This window comes from Rhipicephalus microplus, chromosome 6 (assembly GCF_043290135.1).
Source record: "Rhipicephalus microplus isolate Deutch F79 chromosome 6, USDA_Rmic, whole genome shotgun sequence".
In the NCBI taxonomy this organism is placed as follows: Eukaryota; Metazoa; Arthropoda; class Arachnida; order Ixodida; family Ixodidae; genus Rhipicephalus; species Rhipicephalus microplus.
In genome coordinates, this window is record NC_134705.1 from 135127655 (window position 1) to 135145233 (window position 17579).

At 46.3% G+C, this 17579-nt stretch overlaps 1 pseudogene; it reads left to right on the forward strand.

Annotated features, from left to right (window-relative positions):
• Positions 1–8815: 8815 nt before the first annotated feature.
• LOC142766031 (lysosomal aspartic protease-like) lies at positions 8816–15378 on the forward strand (annotated as a pseudogene).
• Positions 15379–17579: the final 2201 nt, after the last annotated feature.

The window sequence follows — 17579 nt, forward strand, 5'->3', positions numbered from 1 at the left end:
AAGTGCCCCTCCTTTTGGCCATATTGATTGATTGATTGATTTGTGGGGTTGAACGTCCCAAAACCACCATATGATTATGAGAGACGCCGTAGTGGAGGGCTCCAGAAATGTTGACCACCTGGGGTTCTTTAACGTGCACCCAGATCTGAGCACACGGGCCTCGACATTTCCGCCTCCATCGGAAATGCAGCCGCCGCAGCCGGGATTTGAACCCGCGACCTTCGGGTCAGCAGCCGAGTACCTTAGCCACTAGACCACCGCGGCGGGGCCATTTTGGCCATATTCGAGCCGCTGAGGAGTCAGAAGAGAGCAACATTAGGCAACGAACTGAAGCATAATTGCTTGCCGGCATATTGGAACTGCTTCATCTTTTAGCCACTTTGCGCGAGACAAGCAAGGACGAGAAAAGAAGTGTAAACACGTTGCCGCTTGTACGCCAATCATAATGCACTAGTTTGTTCACACTGCTCTCCTTCATCTTTTTAGCGGCGAAGCTCCTTATAGCGGCACCCGTTCTTCCCTCGTAGTCGTAGCCGTAGTCGTAGTGTGTAACCAGTCTTACGTTTTGACCTGCAAGGTGGTGCCGCTGGGAGATATTTTCTGTGAGTTGTTGAACAATAATAAATTCGTAGCGTGCACTTCAAACTAAAAGCCGAATTCTCCTGTCTCTCATTTCTCATTAGCAGTCATTGCCATTTACATTGAGCACTATCTGATAAAAAAGGGTTGCTATGTTATACTCGCTGGACGTAACCTCCTTGTTTTTAGAAAGGTTTAGCGAGCTTTGGGCCGCAGTGCCATGAATACAGTGAACTAGTATACACCATGAATTCAAGGTGGTTAAAGGTGGCAAGTAGGTACGAAGCGCAAGCCGTAAGAAAGTAAAAGCCGAATTCTCCTGTCTCTGATTCCCCATTAGCAGCCGTTGACATGTACATCGAGAAGGATATGACAAGAAAGGGTTGATACGTTATACTCGCCGGGCGTAACCTCCTTCGTTTTAGAAAGGTTTAGCGGGCGTTGGGTCGCAGTGCCATAGAAACAGTGAACTAGTATATACCATGAAGTCGAGGTGGTCAAAGGTGGGAAATAGACGCGAAGCGCAAGCCGTAAGAAAGTGTGCGTGCGCCACCTCTCGTTTAGTCCTTGGAATGTCCGCTGGATGGGGGTGCTTCTATTTCGGGAATATATGATGAAAAGATGCGAGATGGTGGTACCTGGAGTGTTGAATAGATGGATGAACGGACACACGGACAGATGCAAGGATGGACTCACGGATGGCTGCACCGACGGATGGACACATGGACGGAAGCAGCGGAGCATGCATGGACGAACGCAGAGACGGACGCACAGATGGACGTGCAGACGCACGAACAGACGCACGCAAAACGGGCGAATGGACGCACGGACGGTCACACCGAGGGACGCATGAACGGACGAAAGCAAGAACGAATGGACGGACGGATGCTTCGCCTCACTCTTCATCATTCACTCCGTGGATATGCTGCCATTTTTTCGGTTCCACGCAAAGTGGCTATGCTCGGCGACGAAAAGCTATGGAGGCGGAGCTTCTGCACATGTAGCACAACACCTGGTAGACGGTTTCGGCGCGCGTCTCGTAACGTTGTGGAAAACGACGGGGGTGCATCATCAGCGTTTCTCGTAGACGCAGACGCCGCTTAGTGCTTGAAGTACACGTAAAAAGGCAGGACGTTCTCTCGTGTTCAAAAACGCGATGTCACAACACATAAACTAAAAAAGTACGTAGTAGTAGTAATAGACTTTTATTCAGCGACACTTTACAGGCCGAGCATTTCGACCGCCTGTGTGACCATCGACGCTGTTCTTCTTCCCCTTCGGCATCGATCCAGTTGAGCCAGGAGGTCATGGAAAGGAATGGGGGAGGGTAATAGCTGGATTGCAGAGCAGTTGGGGAGTAAAACAGGCATTGTGACAAGTCAGCATATGGGGAGGGGCAATTAGGACAGCAGAGGTCAGACCTGTATTTATAAAGGTCCCAGAGAAGGCAAGCGGGTTAGGGGGAGACAGAAGGTTAGATGGGCAGATGAAATTAAGAAGTTCAATGGTATAATTGGCAGCAGCTAGCACAGGACCGGGTTAACTGGCGGAACATGGGAGAGGCCTTTGTCCTGCAGTGGACTTAGTGAGGCTGATGATGGTGTCATAAAAAAGGCGTGAGGAGGTTATCAGGCAATAAATTTGGATGTGACGCAGAGTTCGAGCCTCGAGCACAGTGAGCAATGGATGAGGGGAGGGTAAAGACGCTTGTCGAGCCGAAGCTGGAGATATACCTCCTTGATACTTTGACTCAAGGAGATCTCCCATGGTTATTCGCAAAGCTCTCACTCTCTTCTGAAGGTGTGGGCCAGAGAATGAACGGTTCCCGGTGCAATATATCGCGGGCAAGCTGATGAGCTAGCTCATTGCCGTAATACCTGAATGCCCAGGATTCCAGCTGAGGAAGACAGTGGAGGGTTGAAGAGCAGAAGCCACTTGCCCGACCTCCTGATGAAGAGCAGGTGGCAACGTGTTGTTCTGTATGAGACGGATGGCGGCGTGAGAGTCTGAGTGTACTCGGGGAGATGGAAAGGATCTCGAGTGAAAGTACATTTGGCGGGTGCAAGTATCGCCCGCTGGTGTGCATGTCAGGTGCCGAAAGGTGTGGCTGGTAAATAAAGTAGCCACACGAGCCCCGAGGATCCGTGTATGAGGCATCCGTGTAGGCAACTCCCTGTGTAGTGAGAAGAGGAGAATGATGTTGTGCTACTGCATGACGCCGGCCGGCATGATGAACGGAGGTCATATTGGAGGGGAGGGGAAGGACGCGAAGGTTAGAAGCAGCGGTGCTAGCGGCAGAAGGCAAGGTGGGAACGGAAATGGGAATGTGAGGAATACCGGCTTAGGCCAATAGCCATTGGCCTTGACGAGTGCGAGAAAGATGGGCAATCTGATAGTCGTGGTGCAGAGAAATAACAGAACGTAATGGATGGAAGAGTCCTGGGACAAAGAGCTTAGTAATAAAGGTAGTGACTGGGACGTTGAGCTGCCTTGTAGAGGCTTAATAGAGCTCTTTCGAGTGTGTTGAGTTGCGTTTGGGTGAATCGAACGTAGGGTACAGAAAACAAGAACTTGTTAAGGGCTAGCGCATGTGCAACCCGGCACGCATGAGCCTCGTGGAGCCCCAACTTCCGAGTGACAACGCATCGTAGGAGGTGAGTCACCAAGTGGCAAGTCCTCACAGAGTGATGTAGGGCCTGCGCGTTCTTTGTCACGTGCAAAGGAAAGCCAAGAACTTTGCATTGCTGAACAGTGGGGATGAGAGAGCTAGAAACATGTAGGGAGATGAGGGTGTTGTGGGAGCGCTGGTACGCAGACTGGTTTAGCGAAAGTAGTTCCCATTTCTCAGCTGCTAGAGACAGGCCATCAGAAGCGAGAAAAGAGGTGATAATGTCCACACCACGTTGCAAAGTATCCCGCACGTGGCCGGGACATCCCGACGTACACCAGAGCGTGCTGTCGTCTGCATAAAAAATATGGTGGAGGTCAGGCATTTGGGACAGTTGAGATGCAAGGGAGGCCATAGCCATAATAAATAGAGTAGGAGATAGTACGGCACCTTGAGGAGTGCCGCGGGTGAGAGACTATGGGTTAGACAAATGAGTATCGGCTCTAAAGCGAGCAACTCGACTGGAAAGAAAGGATCGGATGTAAGCATGCATGCGGGAGCCACATGACAGAGAGGAGAGCTGAGTGAGTATGCGGTCATGGCTCACGCCATCGAATGCCTTCCGTACATCGACGCTTACAAGAGCACGGATCTGACTACGAGAAGGTGAAAGAAAAGTATGCCGAAGAACAAGGAACATGTCCTGTGCACATGCGTGGCGTCGGAAGCCAATAAGAGAAGGAGGGAAAAACTGTTTCGCCTCAATAAATTCAGGCAGTCGAGTCAAGGCCATTCGCTCAGGAGTCTTGCCGACGCATGACGTCAAAAAGATAGGGCGAAGGTAAAAGAGAGATGGAGTCTTGCCCGGCTTTCGAATCATGCAAATTAGAGAGGATGTTCAAGAGCTTGGAAGACAGTCGCTGTTCGATGCTTCGTTGAATGTGTGTCAGAGAAATTCCTTCGCGTTGCCGGGTAGATTACGTAGTGTAGTATACGCTATATTATCCTCACCGGGAGCCGAGCGGGTAGATTGAGTGGCTAAGGCGGCTTCCAGCTCTCTGAACGTGAATAGGTGGTCAAGGTCTGGGTTAGCTTCGCCACAGTAATCTGGGTAGGAAGGTGTGAGGGGAGGGAGGTGGGAGATACAGAGATTTTAAGTTGTCAAGAACATCAAATGGAGTCCCTTGAGTGAGAGTGTCAGCTAGTGTGGGAGCAACGGCAGGCTTGGCATCTAAAAGAGACCTAAACAGAGACCATGTACAGCGCGAGTGCAGTGCGGAGTCAAGGCCGTCACACAGCGTGTTCCAACGAGAGTGCTCGAGGTAAGTGCCGTAAGCGATAATTTCAGCCCACAGAGCATCAATGTGAGAGGAAAGTTGGACGTTGTGTGGCTAGGAGTGGAGGGAGCGTTTCAAACGTTGATGACGTCGCCATAAACGGAGGAAGTGAGGATCAGGGTCAGGAATGGGGAGTTGAAAACGAGCGCGACGACTACAAGATGTCATTGCTGCGGAGATCCGAGACGTCCAGTCGTCATAAGTTTTAAAGGAATTACAAAAAAGGTCATTACGAAATGCTTTTCATTCAGTGTGAGCGACTTGTTGTTCCCGCCTGTTGTGGGAAAGAGGGGTGGTGATGTGTATGAGAAAATAATCACGGAAAACGTTTTCGGCGGACACCTGGCAGTGAAAAGGAAGGAAACTCCTCCGAGAGAAAGTGAGATCAGGTGTAGTAGAGCACTGTAAAACAGTGCCCGCTCGAGTAGGGGTGTCAGGGGTATTAAGTAGGGTGAGATGACGTTCCTGGGCGAGGCAGTGTAGAAGGCGACCTGGTTTGAGTGTTTGTGGGTAACCCCAGAGCCTATGAGGCGCATTAAAGTCACCCCAAAAGAGGATATGAGTGGTCGATTGGTCGATGGAAGGGAGTGCAGGAATTTGCCATGAGCACTAAACAAAGAGGACGTGACAGGGGGGTAGTAAAAGGGCATCAGAGCGAGAGAAATACGGGTAGATGGTTGGTAATGGATCACACCAACTAAATATTTAAGGAGGAAGGAGGCTACGTCTAGTGGTTCAACGAGAACATAAACAAAATGGTTCATAAATAAAGTGGTTCATAAATAAAGTGGTTTATTGCGTACATAAATGGACTCAAGTGGCGTTCCCGTCGTAGCGTGATATGCATGGTAGCCCGGGACGGCAAGGGCCGTCCGAGTCTCCTGTATAAGGAGAAAATGGGGTATTGTGGGGCGGGTGAGAAGATATTAGTGGCGAGGGTTCCTATTATGACGAAAGTTGCGGCAGTTCCACTGCAAAATCTCGAGGTCCTTTTCGCACGCCATCTCTTTGAAGTCTTTAATGTGGAGGAAGCGCCTGCGCGTGCATGTTCCTTTTTTTTGCCGGGGGAAGTGACTTTTGCAAGGAGTTAGGCATATAGGTGAAAGATTCCAGTTGCTTGGATTTGGTTTCGAGGGTCGTAAGAATCCGGAAAATTGAATTTTCCAGCTAGACCAAACGAGTATGATGCGCAGTGGTGGTGTGTTTGACCATGTCGGCCAATTTGGTTAGGTTGGTATGTGGGGTTCAACGTCCCAAAACCACCATATGATTATGAGAGACGCCGTCGCCAATTTGTTTACATGGGAGCTGGAGGTCGGGGCGGTGAGTGTTGCGAGTTGCTTATTTGTCACCGTAAGCTGAGAGGTAAGAGAAACTGTGGTAGTTGCGAGTGTCTGCATCCGTGCGAGTATTTTCTGTTGTAGCTCATCTGAGACGCGCTGTTGCTCACGCTGGTTGCGCTCCAACATAGCCTGTCGCAGATCGAAGGCGCGGCTCTCGTTACTCAAGGATAGTGAAGGTGTGTTCGATGAAGTGCACATGGGAGGTGTACCCTTAACCTGAGCGGCGTATGAGCCCGGAGGGATGTTGCGGGAGGTGAAAGGAGCTCATGCGCTGAAGAGGAGGGCGGTGAAGGCTGGGTGGCTCGGCGCATGGCTGTGCAACAAAGAAAAGCTGCTTTGGCGCAATAACGTTGCTTAGCTAGAAGGTGGGGGCAGGTGGAGTCGAGAAATGAGGGGGTGTTGACTTGGCAATGGCTGCACTAGAACGGGCACAAACGTGAGCATAGGGATCTGCTGATAAAGGAGACGCACAGCGGTGACACTTGGCCGAAACGCTGTGTTGGGGTCATCGATGAGCACGGTGTCCTATAGCAAGGCACGACTGCAAGTAGGGGGCTTAGATTTATGTGGACGGCATCGGAAAGAGACGCGTTTAAAATACACAAAGCGAGGGATGACGGTTCCAGCAAATGTTATGAGGACGGATTCAGTGGAGCCCATCATACGCGCCGCGAGTATGTCTGAAGTAAAGGATTCGAGGTCATGCAAAAGTGGAGATGGTGTGAAGTGACCACCGACGTTGTGTATGACGCCGAGACATGATATTGGGAGACTGGGGGCGTAGGGCTTAATGGTGATCAGCTTACCATTAAGTTCCTGACTTGTAATAGACAGTAGGAGGTGGGCAATGAGGGGCGAGTGCGTTTTCAGAAACACAAGGCTCAGAGCAGGTTTGGCCTGAAGGGTGACCTCCGCACTGGTCTTGGGAGAGCGATTTGCGGTGGCTATGATGGTAGAAAATAGGTCATAGAGAGGCAGTTTCGGCGTGAGTGTTCCAGGTGGAAGTTGGATTTCGACGGGGATAAGCTCGGAGCGGGGGCGGGTGGTCGAGACAGGTTTTAGGTTGGCACTAACGGTGTTCCAGCTGCCTTCAGGGGATGGCCTGCGATGATGCCGATGGGCCACGTCGGCACTCTCTAGTAGACTTTTTCTGAAATAAATCTTTTTTATCACCACCACCCCCTGCGATGGTCTGCGACGCCGTGAAGTCCATTTCCCTCGATGAGTCGTCAGCTGAAGAGATGGAAGGCAAAACTTCGGCGAAGGAAAAAACGATGCTCGTCGAAACGCGCTTGGTGACAGACTCGGAATTTCCAGTGGGTATTCCAGACGCAGATAGGGTCGGGAGAGCAGCAGGCGTGGTAGATTGCAACGCCAACGCTGCATTACGGCTCTCAAGCTCCGGCGTTTGCGTGGCTATCAAGCTGGAAGTAGCAGAGACGCCACCAGCGTCGCACGTTGCTGGACCGTGCGCGCTCTTGATTGATTGATATGTGGGGTTTAACGGCCCAAAACCACCATATGATTATCAGAGACGCCTTAGTGGAGGGCTCCAGAAATTTCTACGACCTGGGGTTCTTTAACGTGCACCCAAATCTGAGCACACGGGCCTATACCATTTCCGCCTCCATCGAAAATGCAGCCGCCGCAGCGAGGATTCGAACCCACGACCTGCGGGTCAGCAGCCGAGTACCTTAGCCACTAGACCACCACGGCGGGGCGCTGTGCGCGCTCTTGAGTAATGCTGCCTGTTGCTGTATTTTGTCGGCGTGAGGCTGGTGACATTGCCAGATGTTGACAGTGGAGGCACGCCTGTATTAGCGGTACGACTGGAGGATGCTGGGCTTACCGAAAGGGTGTCAGTTGTCGTTGGTGTCGAGTGCTGGGCGGGACGCTGCATCGCGGAGGAGCAGGCGCGGCGCGTTAGGGTTAGCGCGGCGCAGCGCCGCTTCGGACATTTGAAGGAGCCTTGAGGGCCAGCCTCGGGTCGGATAGGGGCCCGGATGGTGTCGGCGTGTCCCGCAAGTCTCCTAGAAGGAATAGTGAGCTTGTCCAAACACGGGCGGAGCTCGGTAACGGGCCAAGAACACGAGAAAGTGGAGCACTGTATGCAGCCAGCCAAACAAGACCGTTATTTCTACAATCGTCGAAATACAAATATGTCACTGCCGTGAGCTGCGTCCTGTGTCGAATAGCTCTAAGTAGAAAAGAAAGGAAGCACATTTACATTTAACGTTGAAAATACGGGCGCTACTTTGGAACTACGTACACGGGCTGCAGGATACACGTAATTTATCTCTGTAGCTTTCATTTCAGCGCCAAGAAAAGTTATCGCCGAGTATAGAAGATGACTTCGGAGTAGTCCCCATACGTCACGCGAAGGCACCTAACAGTGCATATCAATTTTAGGAGTAGTCAAATCTGAACAATGAATGAGTGTAGCCTTACTCCCCATATACTGGCCACTGCGTCTTGGTATGAAGATATATCAATTTGCTTTTACTTTTCGTCAAGTTCAGGGTTCTTGGTATAGCTGATGTAGTAAGGTAGCATTGCTTGATGGCGTAACGAACCAACAAAAGTCCAGTACTATGCCCCGTCTTCTAAATGACCTTTTGCTTCTCCACACTTTTTCCTGCTTATACTTGCACTGCTAAAGCTACGTATTGGCAAAAATGTTACATTATTGAGTAAAAATATGTTGCAAAAATATAAAATAAAAAATCATGATATAAAAATTAGTCTAGTGCTTCAAAAACAGCGGAGTTCACATGCGCGGCAAAGGGGCACCTTCGAGCACATCAGTCAAAACATTATTTTATCGCACGCGACCTTGCCGCTTAGAGTTGCACAAAAATAGTACAATGGGCTTACGCTGGCAAAAACACGAGCTATCGTCTGGGTGGTGTCTGCCAGGATGCATCATCCATTCAGTGGGCATGCGAAAAAGCAGCCGCCGAGAGGTTAATGTATGCCATTGACGACAACCAAGCACCGTCTTTGAACTCGGCCTCTTCACGTATATATGAGGGCTCGTCCGCGAGCAAAAGCGAACAAACGCTGCTTCTGCTTCCATCGAAAAGCCTAATACCATCGTTGACCAGGATGCCAATGCTCAGGCTAAGCATCTTTGTTTTATTGGGATGGACAGGACCCTTTCTGGCCAGTGGCTCAAGGTGTGGTACAATGCTTTTTTTTCTCGATGATGGATATGCTGTACATGTGTATATTGCTTATATCAGTAGAATGACTGCTTGTGTTACAGGCGTTATGTGGTTATCAGTGTACATACCGTAAGCATCACCCACAACCTGTAGTAGTATCATGTAAGGCGAGGAACTCCACAGGAAAGCATCTCCAGCATTACATTAAAACATTTAAACGTAAATCTCAATCACTCTTTTGGAGTCTAGTCTAAATTTCATAAACATTAATCACGATTCTGTACGACTTGGAAAGGCGAAATAGAATGAAGATTGTCCAGTATTCTGAAAGCTTTTGACCCACTACCGGAAAAAAAGTCATAAAGGGGATAAACACTCAATAATGAAGGGGTCTCTTTTTATGAAAGTTGTTTGTAGGTCATGTGCTACTATAAGGTGCAATTAAAATTCATACTGGCAGTTTATTATCGTCAGTTGTCGGTGACAACTTGGAAAAATGGTCAATTACTGCGACTGTTAAATTTGATATAGCATTATTGAATCTGCTAATGGATGCGCTATGTGGCTGCTTAACTCACCTAAGGTATTATTGATCTCATAAACTTCGAACAAACGGTTATCTTCGTTTTTTGAGTTGCTGTTACAAATATATGGCTCTATTCCATCATTTCCCTTTGGAGAGTATAGTTATAAAAAAAATGCAGTAACTTATATGCTTGTGTACATTCCCTTTGTTGATATTTTTATGAGCCACTTCAAAGAACTGTTGAATACAAAAATTGTTCACGAGAAGCATACATTCTTTTTCTCCTCTTCTTCCTAGTAAGGGCCCGGCCGGTCAAGCACCCAAAATGGTGTCGGTACCATTGGACAACTACAACAATGTAAGCGTACCTTAACGTTCCTTCTGATCGGCGATAATTTTCAGAGCCCTTCGTTTTCTTAAGAAATGTGACGAGGTGGTCATCAGTTTCCCTTTTTTAAGGAGCGAAGCTCTTTAAAGCAGCACCCGTTTGTTCCTCGTAGTCGTAGTCGTAGTCGTAGTGTGTAACAAGTGTTACATTTTGACCTGCAAGATGGTGCCGGTGGGAGATTTCTCCTGCGCTTTATTGAACAATAAAAAGTTCGTGGTGTGTGCGTTAACTAAAAGCCGAATGCTCCTGTCTCTCATTCCCCATTAGCAGCCATTTGCACGTACATTGAGCACTATCTTACAACAAAACGTTGCTACGTTCTACTCGCTGGGTGCAACCTCCTTTGTTTTAGAAAGGTGTAGCGAGCGTTGAGCCGCAGTGCCATGAATACAATTAACTAGTATGTACCACGAACTCAAGCTGGTTAAAGGTTTGAAGTAGATACGTAGTACATTATAGATATAAAAAATAAATGCTAGTTTCAGACGCCGCTTTTTTGGCCTACATTGCAGCTCACATACATCACAAAGCTCATGCTAGGTACGCCACCGCAGAAATTCTTGGTCATGCTTGATCCGGCGGGTACAACGTGGGTTCCTGCCTACTACTGCAGGCAGTAGTAGGCATACGCAAGCGGAGCCTTGCTGTATGTATTCCGGAGCCGCATTGTACCGAATATTGCTCAATCTGGCTCACAACAATAAACAAGTAAATTTCGCAACTGCAATTTTTTTTTTCAGTATGAGTTAGCGAATGTTTCCTGTACAACGCACAACGTCATTTGTGTACAGGAATTTTACATTGAACAGACGTCCGCCGCGGTGGAGCAGTGGTTACATTTCTCGGCTGCTTACCCGAAGATGGCGCGTTCGATTCCGGGAATTGCAGTCGCACCTAGATAAAGGTGAAATAGTAGAGGCCCATTCACCGCCTAATGTCACTGCACGTTAAAAATAACATTATATGGTCCAACATTCCGAAGCTCTGCACTACGGCCTCTCTCATATAGTTACGGTGGTTTTGGTTTGTAAGCCACATATCATGTATTATCATAAATACTTTATCATTATTATTATTTTTTAATTTGGCAGATACGCTCAATCATATATTCTGCTCCCCATCAATGTTTATGAACATGATTCAGCCTGCATGTGGCCAAGACAATGCCACACAAAGTGTATAGCAAGTGAAAAAAATGCTTGTCCTCAAATAAGCCTATCTAAGCAGATTATAAACTGACCGCTTTAAAATTGTTATCACAGAAATACAACGAAAAGTAGCAAGTTGATCATATGACATGGAAAGACCATTCACAAGAAAATCGCGTTAATGCACGATAACACATTATACAGAAAGACCGCTGAGCGCACGGTCATGTACTGTGAAGAAATAAAACGAGATAAGAAAGCACAATAGACACTTCGGCTTTGAGAAAGGCCGCTGTGGTGAAGAGGAACGCGACCCCCCTCCCCCCCCCCAAGAATATTTGCTGAAACCTATAGATCCTTAAGAGGGTGGTGGACTGCTCAAGTGGGGTGTTACCTAGTGTTTCCTGCCAGATTACCACATTGTAATACACTCAGTGAAGCACGACACGGTTCATGTTTGACTGTGTTTTTTCTAAATATGATGTATCTCTGTGCGTAAGTGAGCAATTTTCTATTGTGAACGATACATATACAATAAACAAAATGAAATGTTATTATGTAACATGTTTTTAGCAAAAGGTAGCATTTGTAGACATCTCCACTTAAAATTTCCTTCGCTGTTTCACAGTTTAAAGAGCGTATATGACTAATTATTTGTGCAAAACATCACTTTTGCTAGATCGGCCTGTGCCATTGTCTCTTCTGCTATCTTAAATCAGTAAGACGGCTCAGAGAGGTGTGTATAGTAGTACATAATTCGAACAAAATACTCCTAAAAATTGTATCCAAAATAGTGTCACAAAGCCTTGCGCGAACAGCTGGGGTAGAAATAAAAAAATATCACTGACAAAATTCTTGGTTATTATATTTAGTGTGAAGCGTGCTCCAACAATGATAACATTTCTAGAATATGATAAACGAAATAGACAAACTTGAGTAGCTATTTCGCATCAGTATCGCATATGAGAATGAGAGAAGTGGTAGAGGGAAAGGTGGCAGCTGCAAAGAAAAAAAACCAAGATACCGTATATTTCCTTACACGCTAGTCAAGATGGATTGAGGCTAAATGAGGGTGAGAATATAGGAAGTTGAAGCTATCATCACAGATTGCAGGTGTTACGAGTGCCTGTAACCGTGACATCACGCTACTCGAAGGTGCGAAAGCTTACCCGATACATTATACAGGTCTTGAAATAATCGCAAGTCTTATCTAACTTAATCGATTGCACTCCTTTAGTTGAACACAAGATGTATGACTGGAGCAAGTCGACGACGCAGAGCAGTGACTGGGAAGACGGTGCCACACCCTTTGGAAGGTGAGTGTATCTGCGTGTTCCTAAATAACGCCTGACGTGATTTTTGTTTTCATTAGGAAGATCATTTATTATGTTTGAGAAAGGTGCTCTTATCATTACCCAGGGTGCTGAAAAATTTTCAGGACGTAATTGCAGAAGCAGGACACAAATTTTTCTATAAAATGGCGAGTGAAGCAGTGATACACAATGCACAAAAGTAAAGTGAATTGAGGGACATTGTGATACTTTTGTTTTATTTTGTGCATGAGGAATACAACAAACAGTCAGGCTAACCCGCAAATAAAGGGTAATTAGCAAGTGTCACAACGAAAATGATCGTGATATAAATATAGGCAGTTAATAATATATTGGTGATGCCAGGTAAGGTAAAAGTGATGACTAGGAATACTCACTCTCAAGAATATTCACGTTTCGCAAACTTTGAAGCATTGATAATAAATTGGACGCAAGTGCAGAACTACTGACATGTGCTCTTCTTCAGTAACGGTAAAAGTGCAGGCAATAAAGGAAGCGGTGCAGCTTGCGAAATGTGTTTGGTTCTGTTGTGCTCTGTTTTAATGTGCAGAGGTTATGGTTCATGGTGCCTCGGCTTCTCCATATTGATAAGTTCTGCAGCAGAAAAAAAATAGAAGAATAATACCGAATGGTACTCAATAATGAACAAACGAAAACATAATAGCACACTGAAACCAGTTGAAATAGCATGTGAATGTACACTTTGCTTGCACCAGTTAACACAGTCATAATATGTTCCCACGCACATCTTTCTTTTCTACTGTCAGTATACGCACGAACACATCATTTCATATGTCAACCCCTGGCTGTCTGTCACAGGCGTTTATCCAGCCCAGTCTCCACGAAGAATCTTGTTAAGAAGATGTTTGCCTTTTTCTGAGGATGTATGTCAGGTCATGGTCTGAGTAATTTCTTTAATGTAAAAGGCCGTATGTTCAGATTGTTAGTTTAATCCTTACTTTTTTTCTTTAATTCGCATATTTGACGCACCCCAAAAAAATATGGTGAATATTTTCGTCTGCATGACCCCAATGACATTGTGTGGAGTTAGATCGATGTATTTTGTGCAGGAAGCTGTTTCTGTTTGCTACTCCCAGTCGAAGTCTGTGAATTGATATCTCTACGTGTCATGGGAGATCTGTCGCTATTGAAAACTTTGTTTGTGACTTCAAAAATTTCCACAAGGGCTGAAAAAAAAGATACAAAAAATGGGCGTCCGGAAATAGGTCCATCAGTTGTGAATACCGTAAGAACAGCGACGCAAAATGCTACTTATTCCTTTGATTGTTTTGAATATTCATAAATGACTGCCAAAGACAATTTCTCTAAGATTGGTTCACAGTAGCTCGTACAAAAGAATAACGCGTTATTTTACAAGCAGATGGGCTTCATGCGGTTACTCCATGCATACGTTACTCAGCACCATTTGCTCCTGTATGTGCAATAGCGGCTCAAGTTGACAACTGGTACTGAATTAAGGAATATGGACAAAAGACAATGTGTGGCCCGAAAGTGCAAGTTTGCAGGGACACTGTGAAGGTTCCTATTATGCCGTTTGCTCAAGAAGCTGTGTAGACGATTATGGAGATTGTTGTGAAAGGTTAAAAAACGTATAAATTGAGGGCTGTCATCACCATTACTACGTAAAATATTCGGAACGCAGAGTATGATATACGACTGAGTGTGAAGTATTTCTAGAAAGTTTGCACACAGAACAGCAAAACGTATTCGTTTGCGTAGAAGTACGCACTGATGCGCTGAGAAAGCAAAAGACTAAACTTACCTTGACCCATCATATAATACGGTAGGTAGTAGTATTAACTGGTCTGATGCCACACTTGAAAAATTGAGTGGCGGGCAGTGAACGGGCTTCATTTTTTCGGTAGACGGTCGCTTGCCACAACAGGCACGCTTGCGGCGAAACCGCTAAACTGCCTTTGTTTTTCGTTCAAGGAGTTCAAGTTTGCTCGAAATAAATTATATTTTCTTTTTATCTTTGTCATCTGTGAGAACACACCTCCCCCGTCTCAACTTACCCGCACTTTTGTTTTCCTGCAGGGGCAACGTAACTGGCTACGTATTTCGGGATGCTCACTAACTCGGCGGCGTGTCCCTCGGAAATCTTCAGTTTGTGAATGGAATAGGCTTCCCCGGGGTGCGCAGCTTCGTGGACAAGCCGTTCGACGGCGTCTTCGGGCTGCGTCTCGGCGCAAACTCTACGCTTTACGAAATGGCTAAATCGGGTGTAATCGGCAGTCCCAAGGTGGGACTTTACTTTAGCAATGACATGACCACTCCAGGGGAAGCCCTCTTCGGAGGTGCAAATGAGCAGCACTACCAAGGATCAATGACCTTCATGGATGCTCTCGACAGTGCCTTTCAGATTCATCTAAATGGGTAAGTACTTCAAGAAAGGCTATCTATAGTTCTCCTGCAAGATATTGCCCGGATAGAACGAGCGTTACAAAAATTCCAGCTGCATTGACATCAGTTGTCACAATCATGCTGATCACTCTCAGTTGTTGTGTGTGTGTGCGTAAAACCATGCACTCATTTCGAAGTCAAATACACACATATTCCAAGGGCGGAACACTTTAGGTGGCTGACTTGTCATGCATCGCACACACATGAGGTGTTCAATACAGGCTACAACAGGACTACCTACGCTCAAACCCGAATTATAATGACCGAACAAGGCTTAAGATAACTACCAGAAATAGCTAGAAAAGTCGCAGTGACTGAACTAAAATTGCACTTTTTTTCTAACCAAGTATCAATAAAAATGCAGATATGAAGTGGCTGGTCAGAGAGAAAGGCTACCAGCATCGTGGGCTCGGCCGGCTCCAACAGAGCCCTTCATTGGAGGACCCGCCAGCGAAATAAACAAAATCAACAGACTGCTCGGTGCCAGGAAGATCGAGGATGGAAAAGTAAGTAGCTGTGCATCAGCGTGATGTAAGTGAGCAAGAAGGCGAGAAAGCGAAGATAATTTGTCCAGATATTGAAGAACGTAAAGTTACAAAAAATGTTACTTTTGAGCACCGCTGAGCTTCATTTTAGGCAAAGAACAACTTCGAAAAACCTAGACTTGCGATACTTGCAAAAATTGAGTAACGTCAGTATGTAAAAGTCATATCATGGGAAGTGTGCTGTAAACGCAGGTGCATACATTATGCGCTGACACGTACGGTTTCCCATGCACTCTCTATCTAGCACGATAATATTTTACCTAGACCAAAACGTACTGAATGGAAAGCAAAGCGAAACATGCTCCGCGTTTCTCAAGCACAAGTGACGCTCGAAACTTGCTCACAGGTACAGATCAACGCGAATAAGTGCCTTAGTTGTTACTTGGGTGTGTCCGAAAAGAGCACCCTTTTCACAAATGGAGATTGTGCAGCGAATACAGTGACCTTTGTGCGCCCGGTAACTACAACAAAAACCTTTTAGGGAAAGCCCAACGCTAGCCAAGACGTACATGCACATGTCATGAGCGCCGCTGCCCCGCCGCTACTCCGATACTCTTTGAAAATTTAAGCTGCCGGCCGCCAGGCAGCGTGAAAGTCTACGGAACTTGCAAATATGTGGAGCTAGCAAACCGACCGTGAGTGCAACTTGAGCGTGGGGTGTAGTTGTGACTCACGACTTACATGACATGCATGTCATCATTTTTACGTTATGGTCTGTCACTTAGGTTCGCCATAGATAGATAGATGCATAGATAGATAAATAGATAGATACGCTAAAAATTGTCGAAGTTCGTAAAGAAATGCTTCGTTCGCATTTACAACTAGCAAACTATACTTCCCTTTGTCACGTTCGCATATAACGCTGCCTGACAACGTACGATGAAGTGCAGCCTGTATTTACTTGCACTGGCTTTCATCCTCAACACCGACCTTTTATCCCCGTCTTCTGTTCTATCTTCATTCCTCCCTGAAGAGTTTGTTGCTCGCCTCGCCAGTTGCCACGATATAGCCCGCGCCAACGCAGCTATTATAAAGGAAAGGGAAAGTCGGTTTTGATGCGATACGTGGAGTTCGCACAGCTCGAAGGATCTTACAAACTACACCTAAGATGGACTGGTACATTCGACTGTACTTGTCTGTGATTAATATTGATTGATTGATACGTCGGGTTTAATGTCCCTAAATCAGCAAATGATTGTAAGAGACGCTGTAGGGAAGGGCTCCAGAACTTTCGATTACCTGGGGCTCTTCAACGCACACTTAAATCCAAGCACACGGGTTTCAAGCATTTTGCCTTTATTTAAAATGCGGCCGCCGCCACCGGGATTTGTTCCCACGTCCTGCGAGTCAGCAGCCGAGTGCCTTAGCCATATAGACTGCTATAGCGTGCTGGATGATCTAGGTGGTGGGCTAAGAAAACGCAGACAGTGGCTGAGGTTTTCGACATTCTGCTATGGTAAGCTGGCGCTCATCTGACTTTACAGTCAATTGTACCAACAAGCTCAACTGCGAACGTTTTACTAATGCTAAGATATACTAAGTCAGACTAACAGAGTGTACTCACTAACAGGTCATTACAGTCTTTAATAACACAACTCTTGGTCACATGAGCTGAAACCACAAAGGTTTTTCAGTTCCTGATACTGCAACAGCTTAAGTAGTCAAAAACGTTCCTCAAGTAAACCTGAAACATGTATTATACAACTTCCAACAGCCAGGTTCGTGGTAAGGGCAGAATTCTTCTTTAGTGCATATGACTTGTCATCATATCAAATGGGTAGTGTTCTCTGAATTCCTCATTTATACGTTGTTTTTGCAATATGCACTGGCGTACTACATGAAAGGCTTGAGTTACCTCGTATTGTTTTCGACCGGAATATCAGGAAAGGCTATGCATAGAAAGGGTAGAATATTTCACAAGTCACAATATTCACGCCTGACTAGTAAGGTAAGTGTGGGACAGCTTGGTAGGTTGGTGTGGGGAAAAGGGGAGTTTTTTCGCCAGCTTTACTACAAGAGGTTTCTGTGCTTACTATTACTATAAGCGAACCTTTTTACGGAAACCTATACTGAAAAAAAAAACGATGGGCTTTTCAACAAAGAGTATAAATGCCCTTTCTTTATTTCTTCACACAGTTTCGTTTGGCAGCGTTAAAACATAGCAATCTGTATAATGCATCTCGTAA